This window comes from Camellia sinensis, unplaced genomic scaffold (assembly GCF_055761805.1).
Source record: "Camellia sinensis isolate YWXY unplaced genomic scaffold, ASM5576180v1 Unanchor13, whole genome shotgun sequence".
NCBI classification, from domain to species: Eukaryota; Viridiplantae; Streptophyta; class Magnoliopsida; order Ericales; family Theaceae; genus Camellia; species Camellia sinensis.
Window position 1 is genome coordinate 4758695 of NW_028129009.1, and position 20421 is coordinate 4779115.

Below are 20421 nucleotides of genomic sequence, written 5' to 3' on the forward strand. Positions count from 1 at the left end.
AACCGTAATGCGCAAGAAATGGTATGGAAACCCCGTATTTACATATCTGCCACTGTGCAAGAGAATCCGTATAGGTGTTCGAGTGTTCGAACCGTAATGCTCAAGAAATGGTATGGAAAACCCATATTTACATATCAGCCACTGTGCAGGAGAATCCGTATCGGTGTTCGGGTGTTCGAACCGTAATGCGCAAGAAATGGTATGGAAACCCCGTATTTACATATCTGCCACTGTGCATGAGAATCCGTATCGGTGTTCTAGTGTTCGAACCGTAATCGCAAGAAATGGTATGGAAACCCCGTATTTACATATCTGCCACTGTGCAAGAGAATCCGTATAGGTGTTCGACTGTTCGAACCGTAATGCGCAAGAAATGGTATGGAAATCCCGTATTTACATATCTGCCACTGTGCAGGAGAATCCGTATAGGTGTTCGAGTGTTCGAACTGTAATGCGCAAGAAATGGTATGCAAACCCCGTATTTACATATCTGCCACTGTGCAGGAGAATCCGTATAGGTGTTCGAGTGTTCGAACCGTAATGCGCAAGAAATGGTATGGAAACCCCGTATTTACATATCTGCCACTGTGCAGGAGAATCCGTATAGGTGTTCGAGTGTTCGAACCGTAATGCGCAAGAAATGGTATGGAAACCCCGTATTTACATATCTGCCACTGGGCAGGAGAATCCGTATAGGTGTTCGAGTGTTCGAACCGTAATGCGCAAGAAATGGTATGGAAACCCCGTATTTACATATCTGCCACTGTGCAGGAGAATCCGTATAGGTGTTCGAGTGTTCGAACCGTAATGCGCAAGAAATGGCATGCAAACCCCGTATTTACATATCTGCCACTGTGTAGGAGAATCCGTATAGGTGTTCGAGTGTTCGAACCGTAATGCGTGAGAAATGGCATGTAAACCCCGTATTTACATATCTGCCACTGTGCAGGAGAATCCGTATAGGTGTTCGAGTGTTCGAACCGTAATGCGCAAGAAATGGTATGCAAACCCCGTATTTACATATCTGCCACTGTGCAGGAGAATCCGTATAGGTGTTCGGGTGTTCGAACCGTAATGCGCAAGAAATGGTATGTAAACCACGTATTTATATGTCTGCCACTGTGCAGGAGAATCCGTATAGGTGTTCGAGTGTTCGAACTGGAATGCACAAGAAATGGTATGGAAACCCCGTATTTACATATCTGCCACTGTGCAGGAGAATCCGTATAGGTGTTCGAGTGTTCGAACCGTAATGCGCAAGAAATGGTATGGAAACCACGTATTTACATATCTGCCATTGTGCAGGAGAATCCGTATCGGTGTTCGAGTGTTCGAACCGTAATGCGCAAGAAATTGTATGCAAACCCCGTATTTACATATCTGCCACTGTGCAGGAGAATCCGTATAGGTGTTCGAGTGTTCGAACCGTAATGCGTGAGAAATGGCATGTAAACCCCGTATTTACATATCTGCCACTGTGCAGGAGAATCCGTATAGGTGTTCGAGTGTTCGAACCGTAATGCGCAAGAAATGGTTTGCAAACCCCGTATTTACATATCTGCCACTGTGCGGGAGAATCCGTATAGGTGTTCGAGTGTTCGAACCGTAATGCGCAAGAAATGGTATGGAAACCCCGTATTTATATATCTGCCACTGTGCAGGAGAATCCGTATAGGTGTTCGAGTGTTCGCAGCGTAATGCGCAAGAAGTGGTATGCAAACCCCGTATTTACATATCTGCCACTGTGCAGGAGAATCCGTGTAGGTGTTCGGGTGTTCGAACCGTAATGCGCAAGAAATGGTATGTAAACCCCGTATTTACATATCTGCCACTGTGCAGGAGAATCCGTATCGGTGTTCTAGTGTTCGAACCGTAATGCGCAAGAAATAGTATGGAAACCCCGTATTTACATATCTGCCACTGTGCAAGAGAATCCGTATAGGTGTTCGAGTGTTCGAACCGTAATGCTCAAGAAATGGTATGGAAAACCCGTATTTACATATCAGCCACTGTGCAGGAGAATCCGTATCGGTGTTCGGGTGTTCGACCCGTAATGCGCAAGAAATGGTATGGAAACCCCGTATTTACATATCTGCCCCTGTGCAGGAGAATCCATATCGGTGTTCTAGTGTTCGAACCGTAATCGCAAGAAATGGTATGGAAACCCCGTATTTACATATCTGCCACTGTGCAAGAGAATCCGTATAGGTGTTCGAGTGTTAGAACCGTAATGCGCAAGAAATGGTATGGAAACCCCGTATTTACATATCTGCCACTGTGCAGGAGAATCCGTATAGGTGTTCGAGTGTTCGAACTGTAATGCGCAAGAAATGGTATGGAAACCCCGTATTTACATATCTGCCACTGTGCAGGAGAATCCGTATCGGTGTTCTAGTGTTCGAACCGTAATCGCAAGAAGTGGTATGGAAACCCCGTATTTACATATCTGCCACTGTGCAAGAGAATCCGTATAGGTGTTCGAGTGTTCGAACCGTAATGCGCAAGAAATGGTATGGAAACCCCGTATTTACATATCTGCCACTGTGCAGGAGAATCCGTATAGGTGTTCGAGTGTTCGAACCGTAATGCGCAAGAAATGGTATGGAAACCCCGTATTTACATATCTGCCACTGTGCAGGAGAATCCGTATAGGTGTTCGAGTGTTCGAACCGTAATGCGCAAGAAATGGTATGGAAACCCCGTATTTACATATCTGCCACTGGGCAGGAGAATCCGTATAGGTGTTCTAGTGTTCGAACTGTAATGCGCAAGAAATGGTATGGAAACCCCGTATTTACATATCTGCCACTGTGCAGGAGAATCCGTATAGGTGTTCGAGTGTTCGAACCGTAATGCGCAAGAAATGGTATGGAAACCCCGTATTTACATATCTGCCACTATGCAGGAGAATCCGTATAGGTGTTCGAGTGTTCGAACCGTAATGCGCAAGAAATGGTATGCAAACCCCGTATTTACATATCTGCCACTGTGCAGGAGAATCCGTATAGGTGTTCGAGTGTTCGAACCGTAATGCGCAAGAAATGGTATGTAAACCCCGTATTTACATATCTGCCACTTTGCAGGAGAATCCGTATCGGTGTTCGGGTGTTCGAACCGTAATGCGCAAGAAATGGTATGGAAACCCCGTATTTACATATCTGCCACTGTGCAGGAGAATCCGTATCGGTGTTCGGGTGTTCGAACCGTAATGCGCAAGAAATGGTATGTAAACCCCGTATTTACATATCTGCCACTGTGCAGGAGAATCCGTATCGGTGTTCTAGTGTTCGAACCGTAATGCGCAAGAAATGGTATGGAAACCCCGTATTTACATATCTGCCACTGTGCAAGAGAATCCGTATAGGTGTTCGAGTGTTCGAACCGTAATGCTCAAGAAATGGTATGGAAAACCCATATTTACATATCAGCCACTGTGCAGGAGAATCCGTATCGGTGTTCGGGTGTTCGAACCGTAATGCGCAAGAAATGGTATGGAAACCCCGTATTTACATATCTGCCACTGTGCAGGAGAATCCGTATCGGTGTTCTAGTGTTCGAACCGTAATCGCAAGAAATGGTATGGAAACCCCGTATTTACATATCTGCCACTGTGCAAGAGAATCCGTATAGGTGTTCGACTGTTCGAACCGTAATGCGCAAGAAATGGTATGGAAACCCCGTATTTACATATCTGCCACTGTGCAGGAGAATCCGTATAGGTGTTCGAGTGTTCGAACTGTAATGCGCAAGAAATGGTATGCAAACCCCGTATTTACATATCTGCCACTGTGCAGGAGAATCCGTATAGGTGTTCGAGTGTTCGAACCGTAATGCGCAAGAAATGGTATGGAAACCCCGTATTTACATATCTGCCACTGTGCAGGAGAATCCGTATAGGTGTTCGAGTGTTCGAACCGTAATGCGCAAGAAATGGTATGGAAACCCCGTATTTACATATCTGCCACTGGGCAGGAGAATCCGTATAGGTGTTCTAGTGTTCGAACTGTAATGCGCAGGAAATGGTATGGAAACCCCGTATTTACATATCTGCCACTGTGCAGGAGAATCCGTATAGGTGTTCGAGTGTTCCAACCGTAATGCGCAAGAAATGGTATGGAAACCCCGTATTTACATATCTGCCACTGTGCAGGAGAATCCGTATAGGTGTTCGAGTGTTCGAACCGTAATGCGCAAGAAATGGTATGCAAACCCCGTATTTACATATCTGCCACTGTGCAAGAGAATCCGTATAGGTGTTCGAGTGTTCGAACCGTAATGCGTGAGAAATGGCATGTAAACCCCGTATTTACATATCTGCCACTGTGTAGGAGAATCCGTATAGGTGTTCGAGTGTTCGAACCGTAATGCGCAAGAAATGGTATGCAAACCCCGTATTTACATATCTGCCACTGTGCAGGAGAATCCGTATAGGTGTTCGAGTGTTCGAACCGTAATGCGCAAGAAATGGTATGGAAACCCCGTATTTACATATCTGCCACTATGCAGGAGAATCCGTATAGGTGTTCGAGTGTTCGAACCGTAATGCGCAAGAAATGGTATGCAAACCCCGTATTTACATATCTGCCACTGTGCAGGAGAATCCGTATAGGTGTTCGAGTGTTCGAACCGTAATGCGCAAGAAATGGTATGTAAACCCCGTATTTACATATCTGCCACTTTGCAGGAGAATCCGTATCGGTGTTCGGGTGTTCGAACCGTAATGCGCAAGAAATGGTATGGAAACCCCGTATTTACATATCTGCCACTGTGCAGGAGAATCCGTATCGGTGTTCGGGTGTTCGAACCGTAATGCGCAAGAAATGGTATGTAAACCCCGTATTTACATATCTGCCACTGTGCAGGAGAATCCGTATCGGTGTTCTAGTGTTCGAACCGTAATGCGCAAGAAATGGTATGGAAACCCCGTATTTACATATCTGCCACTGTGCAAGAGAATCCGTATAGGTGTTCGAGTGTTCGAACCGTAATGCTCAAGAAATGGTATGGAAAACCCATATTTACATATCAGCCACTGTGCAGGAGAATCCGTATCGGTGTTCGGGTGTTCGAACCGTAATGCGCAAGAAATGGTATGGAAACCCCGTATTTACATATCTGCCACTGTGTAGGAGAATCCGTATCGGTGTATTAGTGTTCGAACCGTAATCGCAAGAAATGGTATGGAAACCCCGTATTTACATATCTGCCACTGTGCAAGAGAATCCGTATAGGTGTTCGACTGTTCGAACCGTAATGCGCAAGAAATGGTATGGAAACCCCGTATTTACATATCTGCCACTGTGCAGGAGAATCCGTATAGGTGTTCGAGTGTTCGAACTGCAATGCGCAAGAAATGGTATGCAAACCCCGTATTTACATATCTGCCACTGTGCAGGAGAATCCGTATAGGTGTTCGAGTGTTCGAACCGTAATGCGCAAGAAATGGTATGGAAACCCCGTATTTACATATCTGCCACTGTGCAGGAGAATCCGTATAGGTGTTCGAGTGTTCGAACCGTAATGCGCAAGAAATGGTATGGAAACCCCGTATTTACATATCTGCCACTGGGCAGGAGAATCCGTATAGGTGTTCTAGTGTTCGAACTGTAATGCGCAGGAAATGGTATGGAAACCCCGTATTTACATATCTGCCACTGTGCAGGAGAATCCGTATAGGTGTTCGAGTGTTCAAACCGTAATGCGCAAGAAATGGTATGGAAACCCCGTATTTACATATCTGCCACTGTGCAGGAGAATCCGTATAGGTGTTCGAGTGTTCGAACCGTAATGCGCAAGAAATGGTATGCAAACCCCGTATTTACATATCTGCCACTGTGCAAGAGAATCCGTATAGGTGTTCGAGTGTTCGAACCGTAATGCGTGAGAAATGGCATGTAAACCCCGTATTTACATATCTGCCACTGTGCAGGAGAATCCGTATAGGTGTTCGAGTGTTCGAACCGTAATGCGCAAGAAATGGTATGCAAACCCCGTATTTACATATCTGCCACTGTGCAGGAGAATCCGTATAGGTGTTCGAGTGTTCGAACCGTAATGCGCAAGAAATGGTATGGAAACCACGTATTTACATATCTGTCATTGTGCAGGAGAATCCGTATAGCTGTTCGAGTGTTCGAACCGTAATGCGCAAGAAATGGTATGCAAACCCCGTATTTACATATCTGCCACTGTGCAGGAGAATCCGTATAGGTGTTCGAGTGTTCGAACCGTAATGCGTGAGAAATGGCATGTAAACCCCGTATTTACATATCTGCCACTGTGCAGGAGAATCCGTATAGGTGTTCGAGTGTTCGAACCGTAATGCGCAAGAAATGGTATGGAAACCCCGTATTTACATATCTGCCACTGTGCAGGAGAATCCGTATAGGTGTTCGAGTGTTCGAACCGTAATGCGCAAGAAATGGTATGCAAACCCCGTATTTACATATTTGCCACTGTACAGGAGAATCCGTATAGGTGTTCGGGTGTTCGAACCGTAATGCGCAAGAAATGGTATGTAAACCACGTATTTATATGTCTGCCACTGTGCAGGAGAATCCGTATAGGTGTTCGAGTGTTCGAACTGGAATGCGCAAGAAACGGTATGGAAACCCCGTATTTACATATCTGCCACTGTGCAGGAGAATCCGTATAGGTGTTCGAGTGTTCGAACCGTAATGCGCAAGAAATGGTATGGAAACCACGTATTTACATATCTGCCATTGTGCAGGAGAATCCGTATAGGTGTTCGAGTGTTCGAACCGTAATGCGCAAGAAATGGGATGCAAACCCCGTATTTACATATCTGCCACTGTGTAGGAGAATCCGTATAGGTGTTCGAGTGTTCGAACCGTAATGCGTGAGAAATGGCATGTAAACCCCGTATTTACATATCTGCCACTGTGCAGGAGAATCCGTATAGTTGTTCGAGTGTTCGAACCGTAATGCGCAAGAAATGGTATGCAAACCCTGTATTTACATATCTGCCACTGTGCAGGAGAATCCGTATAGGTGTTCGAGTGTTCGAACCGTAATGCGCAAGAAGTGGTATGGAAACCCTGTATTTACATATCTGCCACTGTGCAGGAGAATCCGTATAGGTGTTCGAGTGTTCGAAGCGTAATGCGCAAGAAATGGTATGCAAACCCCGTATTTACATATCTGCCACTGTGCAGGAGAATCCATGTAGGTGCTCGGGTGTTCGAACCGTAATGCGCAAGAAATGGTATGTAAACCCCGTATTTACATATCTGCCACTTTGCAGGAGAATCCGTATCGGTGTTCGGGTGTTCGAACCGTAATGCGCAAGAAATGGTATGGAAACCCCGTATTTACATATCTGCCACTGTGCAGGAGAATCCGTATCGGTGTTCTAGTGTTCGAACCGTAATCGCAAGAAATGGTATGGAAACCCCGTATTTACATATCTGCCACTGTGCAAGAGAATCCGTATAGGTGTTCGACTGTTCGAACCGTAATGCGCAAGAAATGGTATGGAAACCCCGTATTTACATATCTGCCACTGGGCAGGAGAATCCGTATAGGTGTTCTAGTGTTCGAACTGTAATCCGCAAGAAATGGTATGGAAACCCCGTATTTACATATCTGCCACTGTGCAGGAGAATCCGTATAGGTGTTCGAGTGTTCGAACCGTAATGCGCAAGAAATGGTATGGAAACCCCGTATTTGCATATCTGCCACTATGCAGGAGAATCCGTATAGGTGTTCGAGTGTTCGAACCGTAATGCGCAAGAAATGGTATGGAAACCCCGTATTTACATATCTGCCACTGTGCAGGAGAATCCGTATAGGTGTTCGAGTGTTCGAACCGTAATGCGCAAGAAATGGTATGTAAACCCCGTATTTACATATCTGCCACTTTGCAGGAGAATCCGTATCGGTGTTCGGGTGTTCGAACCGTAATGCGCAAGAAATGGTATGGAAACCCCGTATTTACATATCTGCCACTGTGCAGGAGAATCCGTATCGGTGTTCGGGTGTTCGAACCGTAATGCGCAAGAAATGGTATGTAAACCCCGTATTTACATATCTGCCACTGTGCAGGAGAATCCGTATCGGTGTTCTAGTGTTCGAACCGTAATGCGCAAGAAATGGTATGGAAACCCCGTATTTACATATCTGCCACTGTGCAAGAGAATCCGTATAGGTGTTCGAGTGTTCGAACCGTAATGCTCAAGAAATGGTATGGAAAACCCATATTTACATATCAGCCACTGTGCAGGAGAATCCGTATCGGTGTTCGGGTGTTCGAACCGTAATGCGCAAGAAATGGTATGGAAACCCCGTATTTACATATCTGCCACTGTGCAGGAGAATCCGTATCGGTGTTCTAGTGTTCGAACCGTAATCGCAAGAAATGGTATGGAAACCCCGTATTTACATATCTGCCACTGTGCAAGAGAATCCGTATAGGTGTTCGACTGTTCGAACCGTAATGCGCAAGAAATGGTATGGAAACCCCGTATTTACATATCTGCCACTGTGCAGGAGAATCCGTATAGGTGTTCGAGTGTTCGAACTGTAATGCGCAAGAAATGGTATGCAAACCCCGTATTTACATATCTGCCACTGTGCAGGAGAATCCGTATAGGTGTTCGAGTGTTCGAACCGTAATGCGCAAGAAATGGTATGGAAACCCCGTATTTACATATCTGCCACTGTGCAGGAGAATCCGTATAGGTGTTCGAGTGTTCGAACCGTAATGCGCAAGAAATGGTATGGAAACCCCGTATTTACATATCTGCCACTGGGCAGGAGAATCCGTATAGGTGTTCTAGTGTTCGAACTGTAATGCGCAGGAAATGGTATGGAAACCCCGTATTTACATATCTGCCACTGTGCAGGAGAATCCGTATAGGTGTTCGAGTGTTCCAACCGTAATGCGCAAGAAATGGTATGGAAACCCCGTATTTACATATCTGCCACTGTGCAGGAGAATCCGTATAGGTGTTCGAGTGTTCGAACCGTAATGCGCAAGAAATGGTATGCAAACCCCGTATTTACATATCTGCCACTGTGCAAGAGAATCCGTATAGGTGTTCGAGTGTTCGAACCGTAATGCGTGAGAAATGGCATGTAAACCCCGTATTTACATATCTGCCACTGTGCAGGAGAATCCGTATAGGTGTTCGAGTGTTCGAACCGTAATGCGCAAGAAATGGTATGCAAACCCCGTATTTACATATCTGCCACTGTGCAGGAGAATCCGTATAGGTGTTCGAGTGTTCGAACCGTAATGCGCAAGAAATGGTATGGAAACCCCGTATTTACATATCTGCCACTATGCAGGAGAATCCGTATAGGTGTTCGAGTGTTCGAACCGTAATGCGCAAGAAATGGTATGCAAACCCCGTATTTACATATCTGCCACTGTGCAGGAGAATCCGTATAGGTGTTCGAGTGTTCGAACCGTAATGCGCAAGAAATGGTATGTAAACCCCGTATTTACATATCTGCCACTTTGCAGGAGAATCCGTATCGGTGTTCGGGTGTTCGAACCGTAATGCGCAAGAAATGGTATGGAAACCCCGTATTTACATATCTGCCACTGTGCAGGAGAATCCGTATCGGTGTTCGGGTGTTCGAACCGTAATGCGCAAGAAATGGTATGTAAACCCCGTATTTACATATCTGCCACTGTGCAGGAGAATCCGTATCGGTGTTCTAGTGTTCGAACCGTAATGCGCAAGAAATGGTATGGAAACCCCGTATTTACATATCTGCCACTGTGCAAGAGAATCCGTATAGGTGTTCGAGTGTTCGAACCGTAATGCTCAAGAAATGGTATGGAAAACCCATATTTACATATCAGCCACTGTGCAGGAGAATCCGTATCGGTGTTCGGGTGTTCGAACCGTAATGCGCAAGAAATGGTATGGAAACCCCGTATTTACATATCTGCCACTGTGCAGGAGAATCCGTATCGGTGTATTAGTGTTCGAACCGTAATCGCAAGAAATGGTATGGAAACCCCGTATTTACATATCTGCCACTGTGCAAGAGAATCCGTATAGGTGTTCGACTGTTCGAACCGTAATGCGCAAGAAATGGTATGGAAACCCCGTATTTACATATCTGCCACTGTGCAGGAGAATCCGTATAGGTGTTCGAGTGTTCGAACTGCAATGCGCAAGAAATGGTATGCAAACCCCGTATTTACATATCTGCCACTGTGCAGGAGAATCCGTATAGGTGTTCGAGTGTTCGAACCGTAATGCGCAAGAAATGGTATGGAAACCCCGTATTTACATATCTGCCACTGTGCAGGAGAATCCGTATAGGTGTTCGAGTGTTCGAACCGTAATGCGCAAGAAATGGTATGGAAACCCCGTATTTACATATCTGCCACTGGGCAGGAGAATCCGTATAGGTGTTCTAGTGTTCGAACTGTAATGCGCAGGAAATGGTATGGAAACCCCGTATTTACATATCTGCCACTGTGCAGGAGAATCCGTATAGGTGTTCGAGTGTTCAAACCGTAATGCGCAAGAAATGGTATGGAAACCCCGTATTTACATATCTGCCACTGTGCAGGAGAATCCGTATAGGTGTTCGAGTGTTCGAACCGTAATGCGCAAGAAATGGTATGCAAACCCCGTATTTACATATCTGCCACTGTGCAAGAGAATCCGTATAGGTGTTCGAGTGTTCGAACCGTAATGCGTGAGAAATGGCATGTAAACCCCGTATTTACATATCTGCCACTGTGCAGGAGAATCCGTATAGGTGTTCGAGTGTTCGAACCGTAATGCGCAAGAAATGGTATGCAAACCCCGTATTTACATATCTGCCACTGTGCAGGAGAATCCGTATAGGTGTTCGAGTGTTCGAACCGTAATGCGCAAGAAATGGTATGGAAACCACGTATTTACATATCTGTCATTGTGCAGGAGAATCCGTATAGCTGTTCGAGTGTTCGAACCGTAATGCGCAAGAAATGGTATGCAAACCCCGTATTTACATATCTGCCACTGTGCAGGAGAATCCGTATAGGTGTTCGAGTGTTCGAACCGTAATGCGTGAGAAATGGCATGTAAACCCCGTATTTACATATCTGCCACTGTGCAGGAGAATCCGTATAGGTGTTCGAGTGTTCGAACCGTAATGCGCAAGAAATGGTATGGAAACCCCGTATTTACATATCTGCCACTGTGCAGGAGAATCCGTATAGGTGTTCGAGTGTTCGAACCGTAATGCGCAAGAAATGGTATGCAAACCCCGTATTTACATATTTGCCACTGTACAGGAGAATCCGTATAGGTGTTCGGGTGTTCGAACCGTAATGCGCAAGAAATGGTATGTAAACCACGTATTTATATGTCTGCCACTGTGCAGGAGAATCCGTATAGGTGTTCGAGTGTTCGAACTGGAATGCGCAAGAAACGGTATGGAAACCCCGTATTTACATATCTGCCACTGTGCAGGAGAATCCGTATAGGTGTTCGAGTGTTCGAACCGTAATGCGCAAGAAATGGTATGGAAACCACGTATTTACATATCTGCCATTGTGCAGGAGAATCCGTATAGGTGTTCGAGTGTTCGAACCGTAATGCGCAAGAAATGGGATGCAAACCCCGTATTTACATATCTGCCACTGTGTAGGAGAATCCGTATAGGTGTTCGAGTGTTCGAACCGTAATGCGTGAGAAATGGCATGTAAACCCCGTATTTACATATCTGCCACTGTGCAGGAGAATCCGTATAGTTGTTCGAGTGTTCGAACCGTAATGCGCAAGAAATGGTATGCAAACCCTGTATTTACATATCTGCCACTGTGCAGGAGAATCCGTATAGGTGTTCGAGTGTTCGAACCGTAATGCGCAAGAAGTGGTATGGAAACCCCGTATTTACATATCTGCCACTGTGCAGGAGAATCCGTATAGGTGTTCGAGTGTTCGAAGCGTAATGCGCAAGAAATGGAATGCAAACCCCGTATTTACATATCTGCCACTGTGCAGGAGAATCCGTGTAGGTGCTCGGGTGTTCGAACCGTAATGCGCAAGAAATGGTATGTAAACCCCGTATTTACATATCTGCCACTTTGCAGGAGAATCCGTATCGGTGTTCGGGTGTTCGAACCGTAATGCGCAAGAAATGGTATGGAAACCCCGTATTTACATATCTGCCACTGTGCAGGAGAATCCGTATCGGTGTTCTAGTGTTCGAACCGTAATCGCAAGAAATGGTATGGAAACCCGTATTTACATATCTGCCACTGTGCAAGAGAATCCGTATAGGTGTTCGACTGTTCGAACCGTAATGCGCAAGAAATGGTATGGAAACCCCGTATTTACATATCTGCCACTGTGCAGGAGAATCCGTATAGGTGTTCGAGTGTTCGAACTGTAATGCGCAAGAAATGGTATGGAAACCCTGTATTTACATATCTGCCACTGTGCAGGAGAATCCGTATAGGTGTTCGAGTGTTCGAACCGTAATGCGCAAGAAATGGTATGGAAACCCCGTATTTACATATCTGCCACTGTGCAGGAGAATCCGTATAGGTGTTCGGGTGTTCGAACCGTAATGCGCAAGAAATGGTATGTAAACCACGTATTTATATGTCTGCCACTGTGCAGGAGAATCCGTATAGGTGTTCGAGTGTTCGAACTGTAATGAGCAAGAAATGGTATGCAAACCCCGTATTTACATATCTGCCACTGTGCAGGAGAATCCGTATAGGTGTTCGAGTGTTCGAACCGTAATGCGCAAGAAATGGTATGGAAACCCCGTATTTACATATCTGCCACTGTGCAGGAGAATCCGTATAGGTGTTCGAGTGTTCGAACCGTAATGCGCAAGAAATGGTATGGAAACCCCGTATTTACATATCTGCCACTGTGCAGGAGAATCCGTATCGGTGTTCTAGTGTTCGAACCGTAATCGCAAGAAATGGTATGGAAACCCCGTATTTACATATCTGCCACTGTGCAAGAGAATCCGTATAGGTGTTCGACTGTTCGAACCGTAATGCGCAAGAAATGGTATGGAAACCCCGTATTTACATATCTGCCACTGTGCAGGAGAATCCGTATAGGTGTTCGAGTGTTCGAACTGTAATGCGCAAGAAATGGTATGGAAACCCTGTATTTACATATCTGCCACTGTGCAGGAGAATCCGTATAGGTGTTCGAGTGTTCGAACCGTAATGCGCAAGAAATGGTATGGAAACCCCGTATTTACATATCTGCCACTGTGCAGGAGAATCCGTATAGGTGTTCGGGTGTTCGAACCGTAATGCGCAAGAAATGGTATGTAAACCACGTATTTATATGTCTGCCACTGTGCAGGAGAATCCGTATAGGTGTTCGAGTGTTCGAACTGTAATGAGCAAGAAATGGTATGCAAACCCCGTATTTACATATCTGCCACTGTGCAGGAGAATCCGTATAGGTGTTCGAGTGTTCGAACCGTAATGCGCAAGAAATGGTATGGAAACCCCGTATTTACATATCTGCCACTGTGCAGGAGAATCCGTATAGGTGTTCGAGTGTTCGAACCGTAATGCGCAAGAAATGGTATGGAAACCCCGTATTTACATATCTGCCACTGGGCAGGAGAATCCGTATAGGTGTTCTAGTGTTCGAACTGTAATGCGCAGGAAATGGTATGGAAACCCCGTATTTACATATCTGCCACTGTGCAGGAGAATCCGTATAGGTGTTCGAGTGTTCAAACCGTAATGCGCAAGAAATGGTATGGAAACCCCGTATTTACATATCTGCCACTGTGCAGGAGAATCCGTATAGGTGTTCGAGTGTTCGAACCGTAATGCGCAAGAAATGGTATGCAAACCCCGTATTTACATATCTGCCACTGTGCAGGAGAATCCGTATAGGTGTTCGAGTGTTCGAACCGTAATGCGTGAGAAATGGCATGTAAACCCCGTATTTACATATCTGCCACTGTGCAGGAGAATCCGTATAGGTGTTCGAGTGTTCGAACCGTAATGCGCAAGAAATGGTATGCAAACCCCGTATTTACATATCTGCCACTGTGCAGGAGAATCCGTATAGGTGTTCGAGTGTTCGAACCGTAATGCGCAAGAAATGGTATGGAAACCACGTATTTACATATCTGTCATTGTGCAGGAGAATCCGTATAGGTGTTCGAGTGTTCGAACCGTAATGCGCAAGAAATGGTATGCAAACCCCGTATTTACATATCTGCCACTGTGCAGGAGAATCCGTATAGGTGTTCGAGTGTTCGAACCGTAATGCGTGAGAAATGGCATGTAAACCCCGTATTTACATATCTGCCACTGTGCAGGAGAATCCGTATAGGTGTTCGAGTGTTCGAACCGTAATGCGCAAGAAATGGTATGCAAACCCCGTATTTACATATCTGCCACTGTGCAGGAGAATCCGTATAGGTGTTCGAGTGTTCGAACCGTAATGCGCAAGAAATGGTATGGAAACCCCGTATTTACATATCTGCCACTATGCAGGAGAATCCGTATAGGTGTTCGAGTGTTCGAACCGTAATGCGCAAGAAATGGTATGCAAACCCCGTATTTACATATCTGCCACTGTGCAGGAGAATCCGTATAGGTGTTCGAGTGTTCGAACCGTAATGCGCAAGAAATGGTATGTAAACCCCGTATTTACATATCTGCCACTTTGCAGGAGAATCCGTATCGGTGTTCGGGTGTTCGAACCGTAATGCGCAAGAAATGGTATGGAAACCCCGTATTTACATATCTGCCACTGTGCAGGAGAATCCGTATCGGTGTTCGGGTGTTCGAACCGTAATGCGCAAGAAATGGTATGTAAACCCCGTATTTACATATCTGCCACTGTGCAGGAGAATCCGTATCGGTGTTCTACTGTTCGAACCGTAATGCGCAAGAAATGGTATGGAAACCCCGTATTTACATATCTGCCACTGTGCAAGAGAATCCGTATAGGTGTTCGAGTGTTCGAACCGTAATGCTCAAGAAATGGTATGGAAAACCCATATTTACATATCAGCCACTGTGCAGGAGAATCCGTATCGGTGTTCGGGTGTTCGAACCGTAATGCGCAAGAAATGGTATGGAAACCCCGTATTTACATATCTGCCACTGTGCAGGAGAATCCGTATCGGTGTATTAGTGTTCGAACCGTAATCGCAAGAAATGGTATGGAAACCCCGTATTTACATATCTGCCACTGTGCAAGAGAATCCGTATAGGTGTTCGACTGTTCGAACCGTAATGCGCAAGAAATGGTATGGAAACCCCGTATTTACATATCTGCCACTGTGCAGGAGAATCCGTATAGGTGTTCGAGTGTTCGAACTGCAATGCGCAAGAAATGGTATGCAAACCCCGTATTTACATATCTGCCACTGTGCAGGAGAATCCGTATAGGTGTTCGAGTGTTCGAACCGTAATGCGCAAGAAATGGTATGGAAACCCCGTATTTACATATCTGCCACTGTGCAGGAGAATCCGTATAGGTGTTCGAGTGTTCGAACCGTAATGCGCAAGAAATGGTATGGAAACCCCGTATTTACATATCTGCCACTGGGCAGGAGAATCCGTATAGGTGTTCGAGTGTTCGAACTGTAATGAGCAAGAAATGGTATGCAAACCCCGTATTTACATATCTGCCACTGTGCAGGAGAATCCGTATAGGTGTTCGAGTGTTCGAACCGTAATGCGCAAGAAATGGTATGGAAACCCCGTATTTACATATCTGCCACTGTGCAGGAGAATCCGTATAGGTGTTCGAGTGTTCGAACCGTAATGCGCAAGAAATGGTATGGAAACCCCGTATTTACATATCTGCCACTGTGCAGGAGAATCCGTATCGGTGTTCTAGTGTTCGAACCGTAATCGCAAGAAATGGTATGGAAACCCCGTATTTACATATCTGCCACTGTGCAAGAGAATCCGTATAGGTGTTCGACTGTTCGAACCGTAATGCGCAAGAAATGGTATGGAAACCCCGTATTTACATATCTGCCACTGTGCAGGAGAATCCGTATAGGTGTTCGAGTGTTCGAACTGTAATGCGCAAGAAATGGTATGGAAACCCTGTATTTACATATCTGCCACTGTGCAGGAGAATCCGTATAGGTGTTCGAGTGTTCGAACCGTAATGCGCAAGAAATGGTGTGGAAACCCCGTATTTACATATCTGCCACTGTGCAGGAGAATCCGTATAGGTGTTCGGGTGTTCGAACCGTAATGCGCAAGAAATGGTATGTAAACCACGTATTTATATGTCTGCCACTGTGCAGGAGAATCCGTATAGGTGTTCGAGTGTTCGAACTGTAATGAGCAAGAAATGGTATGCAAACCCCGTATTTACATATCTGCCACTGTGCAGGAGAATCCGTATAGGTGTTCGAGTGTTCGAACCGTAATGCGCAAGAAATGGTATGGAAACCCCGTATTTACATATCTGCCACTGTGCAGGAGAATCCGTATAGGTGTTCGAGTGTTCGAACCGTAATGCGCAAGAAATGGTATGGAAACCCCGTATTTACATATCTGCCACTGGGCAGGAGAATCCGTATAGGTGTTCTAGTGTTCGAACTGTAATGCGCAGGAAATGGTATGGAAACCCCGTATTTACATATCTGCCACTGTGCAGGAGAATCCGTATAGGTGTTCGAGTGTTCAAACCGTAATGCGCAAGAAATGGTATGGAAACCCCGTATTTACATATCTGCCACTGTGCAGGAGAATCCGTATAGGTGTTCGAGTGTTCGAACCGTAATGCGCAAGAAATGGTATGCAAACCCCGTATTTACATATCTGCCACTGTGCAGGAGAATCCGTATAGGTGTTCGAGTGTTCGAACCGTAATGCGTGAGAAATGGCATGTAAACCCCGTATTTACATATCTGCCACTGTGCAGGAGAATCCGTATAGGTGTTCGAGTGTTCGAACCGTAATGCGCAAGAAATGGTATGCAAACCCCGTATTTACATATCTGCCACTGTGCAGGAGAATCCGTATAGGTGTTCGAGTGTTCGAACCGTAATGCGCAAGAAATGGTATGGAAACCACGTATTTACATATCTGTCATTGTGCAGGAGAATCCGTATAGGTGTTCGAGTGTTCGAACCGTAATGCGCAAGAAATGGTATGCAAACCCCGTATTTACATATCTGCCACTGTGCAGGAGAATCCGTATAGGTGTTCGAGTGTTCGAACCGTAATGCGTGAGAAATGGCATGTAAACCCCGTATTTACATATCTGCCACTGTGCAGGAGAATCCGTATAGGTGTTCGAGTGTTCGAACCGTAATGCGCAAGAAATGGTATGCAAACCCCGTATTTACATATCTGCCACTGTGCAGGAGAATCCGTATAGGTGTTCGAGTGTTCGAACCGTAATGCGCAAGAAATGGTATGGAAACCCCGTATTTACATATCTGCCACTATGCAGGAGAATCCGTATAGGTGTTCGAGTGTTCGAACCGTAATGCGCAAGAAATGGTATGCAAACCCCGTATTTACATATCTGCCACTGTGCAGGAGAATCCGTATAGGTGTTCGAGTGTTCGAACCGTAATGCGCAAGAAATGGTATGTAAACCCCGTATTTACATATCTGCCACTTTGCAGGAGAATCCGTATCGGTGTTCGGGTGTTCGAACCGTAATGCGCAAGAAATGGTATGGAAACCCCGTATTTACATATCTGCCACTGTGCAGGAGAATCCGTATCGGTGTTCGGGTGTTCGAACCGTAATGCGCAAGAAATGGTATGTAAACCCCGTATTTACATATCTGCCACTGTGCAGGAGAATCCGTATCGGTGTTCTAGTGTTCGAACCGTAATGCGCAAGAAATGGTATGGAAACCCCGTATTTACATATCTGCCACTGTGCAAGAGAATCCGTATAGGTGTTCGAGTGTTCGAACCGTAATGCTCAAGAAATGGTATGGAAAACCCATATTTACATATCAGCCACTGTGCAGGAGAATCCGTATCGGTGTTCGGGTGTTCGAACCGTAATGCGCAAGAAATGGTATGGAAACCCCGTATTTACATATCTGCCACTGTGCAGGAGAATCCGTATCGGTGTATTAGTGTTCGAACCGTAATCGCAAGAAATGGTATGGAAACCCCGTATTTACATATCTGCCACTGTGCAAGAGAATCCGTATAGGTGTTCGACTGTTCGAACCGTAATGCGCAAGAAATGGTATGGAAACCCCGTATTTACATATCTGCCACTGTGCAGGAGAATCCGTATAGGTGTTCGAGTGTTCGAACTGCAATGCGCAAGAAATGGTATGCAAACCCCGTATTTACATATCTGCCACTGTGCAGGAGAATCCGTATAGGTGTTCGAGTGTTCGAACCGTAATGCGCAAGAAATGGTATGGAAACCCCGTATTTACATATCTGCCACTGTGCAGGAGAATCCGTATAGGTGTTCGAGTGTTCGAACCGTAATGCGCAAGAAATGGTATGGAAACCCCGTATTTACATATCTGCCACTGGGCAGGAGAATCCGTATAGGTGTTCGAGTGTTCGAACTGTAATGAGCAAGAAATGGTATGCAAACCCCGTATTTACATATCTGCCACTGTGCAGGAGAATCCGTATAGGTGTTCGAGTGTTCGAACCGTAATGCGCAAGAAATGGTATGGAAACCCCGTATTTACATATCTGCCACTGTGCAGGAGAATCCGTATAGGTGTTCGAGTGTTCGAACCGTAATGCGCAAGAAATGGTATGGAAACCCCGTATTTACATATCTGCCACTGTGCAGGAGAATCCGTATCGGTGTTCTAGTGTTCGAACCGTAATCGCAAGAAATGGTATGGAAACCCCGTATTTACATATCTGCCACTGTGCAAGAGAATCCGTATAGGTGTTCGACTGTTCGAACCGTAATGCGCAAGAAATGGTATGGAAACCCCGTATTTACATATCTGCCACTGTGCAGGAGAATCCGTATAGGTGTTCGAGTGTTCGAACTGTAATGCGCAAGAAATGGTATGGAAACCCTGTATTTACATATCTGCCACTGTGCAGGAGAATCCGTATAGGTGTTCGAGTGTTCGAACCGTAATGCGCAAGAAATGGTATGGAAACCCCGTATTTACATATCTGCCACTGTGCAGGAGAATCCGTATAGGTGTTCGGGTGTTCGAACCGTAATGCGCAAGAAATGGTATGTAAACCACGTATTTATATGTCTGCCACTGTGCAGGAGAATCCGTATAGGTGTTCGAGTGTTCGAACTGTAATGAGCAAGAAATGGTATGCAAACCCCGTATTTACATATCTGCCACTGTGCAGGAGAATCCGTATAGGTGTTCGAGTGTTCGAACCGTAATGCGCAAGAAATGGTATGGAAACCCCGTATTTACATATCTGCCACTGTGCAGGAGAATCCGTATAGGTGTTCGAGTGTTCGAACCGTAATGCGCAAGAAATGGTATGGAAACCCCGTATTTACATATCTGCCACTGGGCAGGAGAATCCGTATAGGTGTTCTAGTGTTCGAACTGTAATGCGCAGGAAATGGTATGGAAACCCCGTATTTACATATCTGCCACTGTGCAGGAGAATCCGTATAGGTGTTCGAGTGTTCAAACCGTAATGCGCAAGAAATGGTATGGAAACCCCGTATTTACATATCTGCCACTGTGCAGGAGAATCCGTATAGGTGTTCGAGTGTTCGAACCGTAATGCGCAAGAAATGGTATGCAAACCCCGTATTTACATATCTGCCACTGTGCAGGAGAATCCGTATAGGTGTTCGAGTGTTCGAACCGTAATGCGTGAGAAATGGCATGTAAACCCCGTATTTACATATCTGCCACTGTGCAGGAGAATCCGTATAGGTGTTCGAGTGTTCGAACCGTAATGCGCAAGAAATGGTATGCAAACCCCGTATTTACATATCTGCCACTGTGCAGGAGAATCCGTATAGGTGTTCGAGTGTTCGAACCGTAATGCGCAAGAAATGGTATGGAAACCACGTATTTACATATCTGTCATTGTGCAGGAGAATCCGTATAGGTGTTCGAGTGTTCGAACCGTAATGCGCAAGAAATGGTATGCAAACCCCGTATTTACATATCTGCCACTGTGCAGGAGAATCCGTATAGGTGTTCGAGTGTTCGAACCGTAATGCGTGAGAAATGGCATGTAAACCCCGTATTTACATATCTGCCACTGTGCAGGAGAATCCGTATAGGTGTTCGAGTGTTCGAACCGTAATGCGCAAGAAATGGTATGCAAACCCCGTATTTACATATCTGCCACTGTGCAGGAGAATCCGTATAGGTGTTCGAGTGTTCGAACCGTAATGCGCAAGAAATGGTATGGAAACCCCGTATTTACATATCTGCCACTATGCAGGAGAATCCGTATAGGTGTTCGAGTGTTCGAACCGTAATGCGCAAGAAATGGTATGCAAACCCCGTATTTACATATCTGCCACTG